The sequence below is a fragment of the Seriola lalandi genome, unplaced genomic scaffold (assembly GCF_002814215.2).
Source record: "Seriola lalandi dorsalis isolate HSWRI2012SDOR001 ecotype SW California unplaced genomic scaffold, Sedor1 jcf7180002054225, whole genome shotgun sequence".
Lineage (NCBI taxonomy): Eukaryota > Metazoa > Chordata > Actinopteri > Carangiformes > Carangidae > Seriola > Seriola lalandi.
In genome coordinates, this window is record NW_019524778.1 from 116,618 (window position 1) to 125,686 (window position 9,069).

At 36.9% G+C, this 9,069-nt stretch overlaps 1 pseudogene across 1 annotated transcript in view; it reads left to right on the plus strand.

Moving 5' to 3' along the window:
* LOC111653565 (TBC1 domain family member 12-like) overlaps positions 1-5,805 on the plus strand; it is a 23,191-nt pseudogene extending 17,386 nt beyond the window's left edge. Inside the window, exons 9-10 of the transcript XR_015437126.1 lie at positions 342-600; positions 904-5,805. The product of XR_015437126.1 is annotated as a TBC1 domain family member 12-like (transcript). The remainder of the gene's footprint in view (positions 1-341; positions 601-903) is intronic.
* The last annotated feature ends 3,264 nt before the right edge of the window (positions 5,806-9,069 follow it).

The following is a 9,069-nucleotide window of genomic DNA, read 5'->3' on the forward strand; positions in this document are numbered from 1 at the left end:
TCCACTTTTACTGGAGCCGAAGTTCACTTAAAATAAATATTATATAATAAATAAATAATTATTTTAAATAAATTTAAAATAATATTTATAAACATAAATTTAATATAATTTATAGGTGATTATCATTAAATATATTTTTAGTGATGCATTTCATTTATTTCTGACTGAGAATCCACATTAAAAGCAGTTTTTATACATCGATCGATTTTAAATCTCACAGCTTCAGTGAAACCAGAAGCCCGATCGTTCATTACAGATCAATAATGATGCACCTTTAATGGATGTTTTTCATTCAGTTATTTAAATATGTTGTAAACGTGTGTTTTGTCCCGTCTGTCCAGGATCTTCACTCTCTACAGTAAGTCCCTCCCCCTCGACGTGGCGTGCCGGGTGTGGGACGTGTTCTGTCGGGACGGGGAGGAGAGCTTGTTTCGGACGGGGCTGGGTATCCTGCGCCTGTTCGAGGACGTCCTGCTGCAGATGGACTTCATCCACATCGCTCAGTTCCTCACCCGCCTGCCGGAGGACCTGCAGTCGCACACGCTGTTCGCCGCCATGGCCAACACACACATGATCAGCAGAAACCGCCGCTGGGCTCAGGTCAGTCAGTGGGGATCCTAGACTTATTGAAGCCAAACATGCAGACTCTTGGCAGACGCTACAATTTACAGATGTTCCCTGAATGCCTCACATGCAGGCAATGGGTAGAAGCTACACCACACACCATCAGGAGCCCAATTAGGGGGTTTTCGGGCAGAAGCAGTGTTTGTAGTGTCATTGCAATATGTGCCAATATGAGGGGCCATCAGGGACCCATCTTCCTCTTGGGGGGGCTTCAAGCATTTGCCCAGTTTGCCTCTCCTGACGCTGTGTTTTAACGGTTCATTTCCTGTTTACTCTCAGGTGTTTTCTGCTCTGATGAAGGATGGAAACAAAGAGACGGACAAAAACACCAGCCCGGCTCTGAGAAGCTAACACTAGCTAACGTCGACGCTAACGCCATCTATCTTCAAATGCTAGCTGTGACGGTTGGAGCTCGCGCCGGCCGGACATGAACTTCAGAGGTGGATGCTAGCTCGCCCTCCCCTCCCCCTCCCGTCAGCGCTGACACTGATGCTAACGTCAGCGGCTAACCTGTGAGGCTTGAAGCTACGTAGCCCGAAGCTAAAGTCTCGCTCCGGGCTGCTTCGCTACGGAGCTTGAAGCGAGCACAAGCCGAGATGACGTGAAGGCGGAGGCTCGAACAGCAACGAGAGGAGGAAACGGCTCCGGCGTCGCCTGGAATCTGTGCTGGGACCAGCGGGAGCGGGAAAAACCAAAGTGGTCGGTCAGTTGTAAACCTCTACAGCCGCTGTCAGTATTTAACCTGATGGATTATGTTTTGGAGAAGAACAGTAGTGTCACTAATTAAAAACTGACTCAGTGTAATGTGTTGCGCCCCCTGCCGGCTGGGAGGACAAACTCCACGCTGCGACACAAACACCACTAACACAGAGTGTTACGCCCTGTGTCATTCTCAAAGACTCCAGTTCTAATTTTCGGTGCTAATAATTTTCTAAAGGCTTCAAAAAGAAAAAAGGTAAAACCTCCTCTGTGGATTAATTACTAATTAACGTGGGTCCTTGTGGTTTTGATCTCACACTATGATTCATTTGCTGCGTTTTAGCTTGAACCGTTCTGGATCTAAACACGATGGGAACCTGCAGTGGCATGGCTGATGCTGATTATTGGTTGTAGAAGATTAATTAGTCTCGTAGCTTCTTCAAATTTAATCTGTTTGCAAAAAAAAACCAAACTCTGAACATGGGAAGTTTGGGTGCAGCAGTCGTCTTTCTAATCAATAGTAAGGAATCAAATTACACATCTCATCATTGATCCTAATCAAACTATGACTAAATATTTTGTGACTGATGTTTTTGAGTCTTTTCTACTTGTGTTTAATAATTTGAAAGTTAAAAACCAAACTGTGAGGGAGGGACACAGTCACAAGTTTAGGTCAAAATGATCCATAAAGATCACGACGAACCACGTCGAAGCGCAGTGAGCCGACAGGAAGTGAGGACGCAGGGATGTGGGGCCGTCGCAGTGTTCGAAGGATCCAGATTCACCCTCAGCACTTTATCTCTGCAGCATCATCAGGAACTCTTTGAAAAAACAAACAAACCACACAGAGTGAGTTCATTAATGGGGCATTAAGTGACTCATTGTTTCCTCTGTGCGTCGTTAGCGGGAACTAAAGCAGACGACCACGACTGATAATTAAAGCAGATTAGATAGAAACTTTTAGGCGCGGCATCATGCAGATCCTGGAGCTGCAACAGCGGCTTTGCATTTAGCTTTCACTAGTTTTGGCTTGAGAATGAGGCTTTTTAGTCTTTGTAGCAGAACTTTTCCCGCTCGCTGCGTCGTCTGTGAAAATGCAAGTAAAAAAATGTTTGTATTTTGTTTTTGTTTTTGTTTTACTTTTCCCCGGTGAGACTTTAACAGCAGCTCCGTGTCGACACTCGAGGAGGAGGTGACGACAGGCGGCCATTTTCCTTCTCAGCTTTCCTCCATTGTTGTTGTTTGTTGAGTCAGCTGTTAACCTCACGTTTACGTCCTGATGTACTGACCCCACTGTCACGTGGTTAATTATATCGTCAGTTAATCAATTACCTGATTGACTGATTGAATGAATCAGCAATTATTTTCATAATCCATTAATCATTTTTTCAGAAAAAACCCCCAAACATCTTCTGATTCCAGCTTCTTCAATGTGAAGATTTACTGCTGATGGACTAATGACAATTAGAGCTGCAGCTAATGATATCTGTCATTATTGATTATCTGCTGATTATGCTCTAAAATGTGTCAGAATCAGTTTCTCAGAGCTGCAATAATAAATGATAAATCTATAACTGGATCGGTAGAAAAATAAGCTTCAAACATTTTGATAATCGATCGATTGTTTGAGTCTTTTTTAAAGCAAAAATTAAGATTTTCTTTGTTTCTATCTTTGTAAACTGAAAACGTTTGTGTTTTAGACACGAGAAGCCGTCGCCTCAGATTCACATGGACGGATCATTTTCTCTTTTTTCAGACATTTTATCGACTACATGATTAATTGAGAAAATAATAATCGAAAGCCATCTGCAGATTCCTCGATCATGAATATAATTGTTGCTTGCAGGTGGTTTTGTTTGATCAACAGTCACAAACTGAACAATATTCATCTTTTTATCATAGAAGGTAGAAAAATCACATTTAATGTTTGGAACTGGTTTTTAAAAACAATTTATTGTTTACAAAATAGTTGCATATTAATTGTTTTTACAGCTGAAACAATTAGTCTATTAACTGAAAATGAAACAATTAGCAGATTAATGGATGATGAAAATGAGTGACACATTCACCCTACACACTGAATGATGTCATTGAAAGCAGCACGTTTCTTCTTTCTGAACCTCAGACACAAGACGACGCCCCCTTCACTTTGTGTTTAACACTCCTTTGATTTACACACACTATCAATGTACCATTCACCTCCATTTCATCCCTACCTCTCTCTCACACACACACACACACACACACACACACACACACACACACACACACACAAAACCGTGGACCAAGCTGCCGCTCTGTAGTTTTCTCCCTGAGCCGCCATCGACTGCAGCTTCTGTCAGTCGTTAGAGCGGGAAACTCAGCAGACAACGAGCAGCCGGGAGGAAGAGGAGGAGGTAGAGAGGACGGTGAAGCAGATTTTCTTTATCTTTTAAATTTCAAACCGCGCAGAGCGAAGACGGCGAGCGTCTGCAGCAGCAAATTGAAAATCTGCAGTGAACCGAGTCCAGACTGTCGCTGCTGCTGTTGAGTTTCACACAGTGTTGAACCTTGTTCACACCTCCAGGCTGCTGCTGCTCTGCTGAGTGTTCCTGCTTCACACCAGTGTTACAGCAAAAACACACAAACCAGAGCACGAGGCCAAGTCCACAAACATGTAGGTTTCAGTGTTTTTGAGACGTCCTAAAGAAGAAGTTTAGATTCAGATGTTGTTCTCAAACTACAGAAACTTTACACTAAGACACAGACACACACCTGTTCTCAGCTAGCCAGGAAGTTAACTGAGGAGGTGTGTTTTCAGAATAAAACTTGACCAAAGTGTTAAGGAAGCACTTGACATTAAAAGATGGAGACTGGAAGTTAATGTCGCTCAGACTGAACAGTAACTCAAACTAAAATGCCCAAAAACTAAAAGTTAAAGATGAAAATCAGCTGTTTCCGCTCTCGTCGCTCACTCAGCTACAAACAGCACTTTCTCATTAATTTCAAAGTGTCACTGACTCAGTTATTTAAACCTCCAGAGGATCCACACACTCCTGTTAGTGACGAATCAGAGGAGGAGAGATGAAGATAACGAGCACTTTGTGAACACGAGCCGTTGTTTTATACAGGTACACTAATTACACTCGTTAACGAACTGGCAGTAATGAAGGAAAACAGGCTTATTAATTGTTAATGAAATCATTTCCCATTAATGTACTTACAGTTTCAACATGAACAGAAACAGGTTTCGACTAATTAAATCCTTTTTTGTCTCAGTAGCAGAAATCTCATCTCCAAACACAAACCAGAGGAACGAATGTGACTTTGTTTTGTTCAAGATGAAAACTTTATTTTCAACACATCTGTGAGTTTGGGGTGAACACAAGTTAAACATCTTGACACAGTTTTAGCATCGTTTGTAAACGTGTATTATTACTTGATGGACTGTCGGTAATTTTCAGGACGGTTTTCTTGAGAAAAATATTCTTAAGCCTTAACGTTGAAGATGAAAACCGTCAGAACTGAAGTAACATTTTTCTCTGACAACATCAACGTCCAAATGTCTTGCCAAAAATAAATAAATAAAAATTCTGTGTCGAAAACATTTTGCAGCGTTTCGAAAGTAACTCCCCATTTTTAATAACAACTAATAATAAAAATCAAGCTGAAGATAAAGTATCTGTTTGTCCAAAATGAAAAATATATAAAGTTTAATGTCTGTTCCATAACATGGTTTCTTTAGTTCGTTTTTTTTTTAAAGAATTACTTATATTTAAGGAAAATTTTAGATTAATTCGGCAGATTTTCTTTTATTAATGTTAACAATATTTACAATATTTATCTGGATGTTTGTTGTCATATCGATTAATCGCAAGTTTTCTGTTAGATAAATTTATGAAAAACACAACAAAGCAAATTATAAATGAAATATGGAAGAAAGAAAAGATGTTAGATGACAAAATGATATCAACATCAGCGGTTGTCTCTACGACGTAAAATGACGTGTAATCCCAAAATAGACACAGATGTGTTGAAGATGAAGGAGGCGTGTCGTCTACACACTCCTCAGTTTCAGTAGAAAATAAAAGTGCAATAGTCTCGGTTTTGACGGGAGAAGTATCGACAGTAATTCAGTATAATTACCCAGAAACCTCAGTGGTTTGGTTTAACGTTCCCTCGTCTCACCTCACTCCGCATTATTGATGAAACATTCAAACAGCTGCAGAGGGAAGAAGATGAAATTAATGTGACATTTTCTTCCCATTTGTTCCATGTATTCATTTTATTTAAGTTTTATCTTTCAGTTGTATTTTATACTTTCATGTAAATTCATTTAGCTTTGTTTGTTTTATGTGTTGTTATTTTTTGTCCTGTCAAATTTCAAATGTACAATTTTTTTATAATGCCTTACAGGTGATGTAAATAAACTGTAAAAATGTTTTTTCTTTTCATATAATGGCCACTAGTTAAATGTGTAAATAAATATCTCAGCAAACTGAATTTTGTCTGTCCTTGTCTGTCCTTTTTTGCCTGTTCAATTTTTAATTCTTAATGCAAGGGCTGCTTGAAAACTTTTTCCAGGTCCTTGAATAGATTTTTAAGATGAATTTCATGTGGCTGTTGCCCAGGAAATCAAACCCTGACTCACAAAGAGAAGAAAAATGTCATTACCACAGGCTGATCACGGGGTTATGCAATTATAAGGCTTGCACCGCTGTTGCCAAAAATGTCATGGTATAGTAAGGCATAAAAACATAAAAATATGTCATTGTATAGTAACTCCTGAAAACTTCATAGCATATTAAAGCATACAAAAGTCAAAAAACATAGGCCTATAGCAAGGCCTGAAAATGTCAAAAAACTTCATTGTATGTATGTATGTATGTTATGAAAACATCATACTATAGTAAGACATAAAAAGTCATAAAAAGGTCATAGTATACTAAGTCTATTACGTGTAGTGTTGTGGTGTGTGTGTGTGCATTCCCTCTTCCCTCCCCTTTTCTCCAGCAGGTACAGCACAGCACGGCTGCCCTTGGTTTCGCCATAAGGAGCATAAAGGTGGAGTGAGGAGGCCTGGTAGGGGCTAGATTGGGCCATTCAGCGGTTGACAAGCTGTGTGACTGTTCTCCCAAAGATAGCTGCTCAGAGCTTTTGTGTTGAAGCCTAGCAACATTGTTAATTTGTAGTAGTTGTTAATTTGGGTTAACTTGGTTTTGGTGCAGTTTTAGTTTCCCCATGAGTTTTCCACTGTTGGCTTTTAATGGTAGTCTTTAATTGTTTGTGAATAAAATCATTTATTTTTACTGAATCTGTTTCCCTAAATTTTTTATTTTGCCTGGTTTAGCATTTATATGGTATAGTAAGGTATAAAATGTCATGAAAGTGACATAGTATAGTAAGGCATAAAAAGTCATAAAAACGTCATAGTATAGTAAGGCACAAAAAAACAAAAAAAAAAGTCATAGTATAGTAAGGCATAAAAAGACAAAAAAAACGACAAAGTATAGTAAGGCAAAAAAACCCCCAAAAAAACGTCATAGTATAGTAAGGCACAAAAAGACAAAAAAATGTCATACTTATAGTAAGGCACAAAAAGACAAAAAAACGTCATAGTATAGTAAGGCATAAAAATTGATAAAAACGACATAGTATAGCAAGGCATAAAAACGCCATAGTATAGTAAGGCATAAAAAGACAAAAAAAACGACAAATTAAAGTGAGGCATAAAAAGACAAAAAAAACGTCATAGTATAGTAAGGCATAAAAAGATTTAAAAAAAAGACAAAGTATAGCAAGGCATAAAAAGTCATTAAAACGACATAGTATAGTAAGGCATAAAAACGTCATAGTATAGCAAGGCATAGAAAGTCATAAAAACACCATAGTATAGTAAGGCATAAAAAGACAAAAAAAACGACAAAGTATAGTGAGGCATAAAAAGACAAAAAAAACGTCATAGTATAGTAAGGCATAAAAAGACAAAAAAAACGTCATAGTATAGTAAGGCATAAAAAGTCATTAAAACGACATTGTATAGTAAGGCATAAAAACGACATAGTATAGTAAGGCATAGAAAGTAATAAAAACGCCATAGTATAGTAAGGCATAAAAAGACAAAAAAACGACAAAGTATAGTAAGGCATAAAAAGACAAAAAAAACGACAAAGTATAGTAAGCCACAAAAAAAAAAAACCTCATAGTATAGTAAGGCATAAAAAGACAAAAAAAACGACAAAGTATAGTAAGGCACAAAAAGACAAAGAAAACATCATAGTATAGGAAGGCATAAAAAGACAAAAAAAAAACAAAGTATAGTAAGGCAAAAAAAACCAAAGAAAAAACGTCATAGTATAGTAAGGCACAAAAAGACAAAAAAACGTCATAGTATAGTAAGGCACAAAAAAACAAAAAAAAAAGTCATAGTATAGTAAGGCATAAAAAGACAAAAAAAACGACAAAGTATAGTAAGGCATAAAAACGCCATAGTATAGTAAGGCACAAAAAGACAAAAAAACGCCATAGTATAGTAAGGCACAAAAAGACAAAAAAACGTCATAGTATAGTAAGGCATAAAAAGATAAAAAAATGACAAAGTATAGCAAGGCATAAAAAGTCATTAAAACGACATAGTATAGTAAGGCATAAAAACGTCATAGTATAGCAAGGCATAAAAAGTCATAAAAACGCCATAGTATAGTAAGGCATAGAAAGTAATAAAAACGCCATATTATAGTAAGGCATAAAAAGTCATAAAAACATCATAGTATAGTAGGGCATAAAAACGACATAGTATAGCAAGGCACAAAAAGACAAAAAAACGTCATAGTATAGTAAGGCATAAAAGCGACATAGTATAGCAAGGCATAAAAAGTCATAAAAACACCATAGTATAGCAAGGCATAAAAAGTCATAAAAATGTCATAGTATAGTAAGGCACAAAAACACAAAAAAACGTCATAGTATAGTAAGGCATAAAAACGACATAGTATAGCAAGGCATAGAAAGTCATAAAAATGCCATGGTATAGTGAGGCATAAAAATTGATAAAAACGACATAGTATAGCAAGGCATAAAAAGTCATAAAAATGTCATCGTATAGTAAGGCATAAAAACAACATAGTATAGTAAGGCACAAAAAGACAAAAAAACGTCATAGTATAGTAAGGCATAAAAAGAAAAAAAATAACAAAGTATAGTAAGGCACAAAAAGACAAAAAAACGTCATAGTATAGTAAGGCATAAAAACGACATAGTATAGCAAGGCATAGAAAGTCATAAAAATGCCGTGGTATAGTAAGGCATAAAAATTTATAAAAAGGACATAGTATAGCAAGGCATAAAAAGTCATAAAAACTTCATAGTATAGTAAGGCAAAAAATGTCATAGTACAGTAATGCATAAAAAGTCATAAAAATGTCATAGTACAGTAAGGCAAAAAATGTCATACCATAGTAAGGCATAAAAAGTCATAAAAACATCATAGTATAGTAAGGCAAAAAATGTCATAGTACAGTAAGGCATAAAAAGTCATAAAAATGTCATAGTACAGTAAGGAAAAAAATGTCATACCATAGTAAGGCATAAAAAGTCATAAAAACATCATAGTATAGTAAGGCAAAAAATGTCATACCATAGTAAGGCATAAAAAGTCATGAAAATGTCATAGTATAGTAAGGCATAAAAAGTCATAAAAATGTCATAGTATAGTAAGGCAAGAAATGCCATATTATAGTAAGGCATAAAAAGTCATAAAAATGTAAT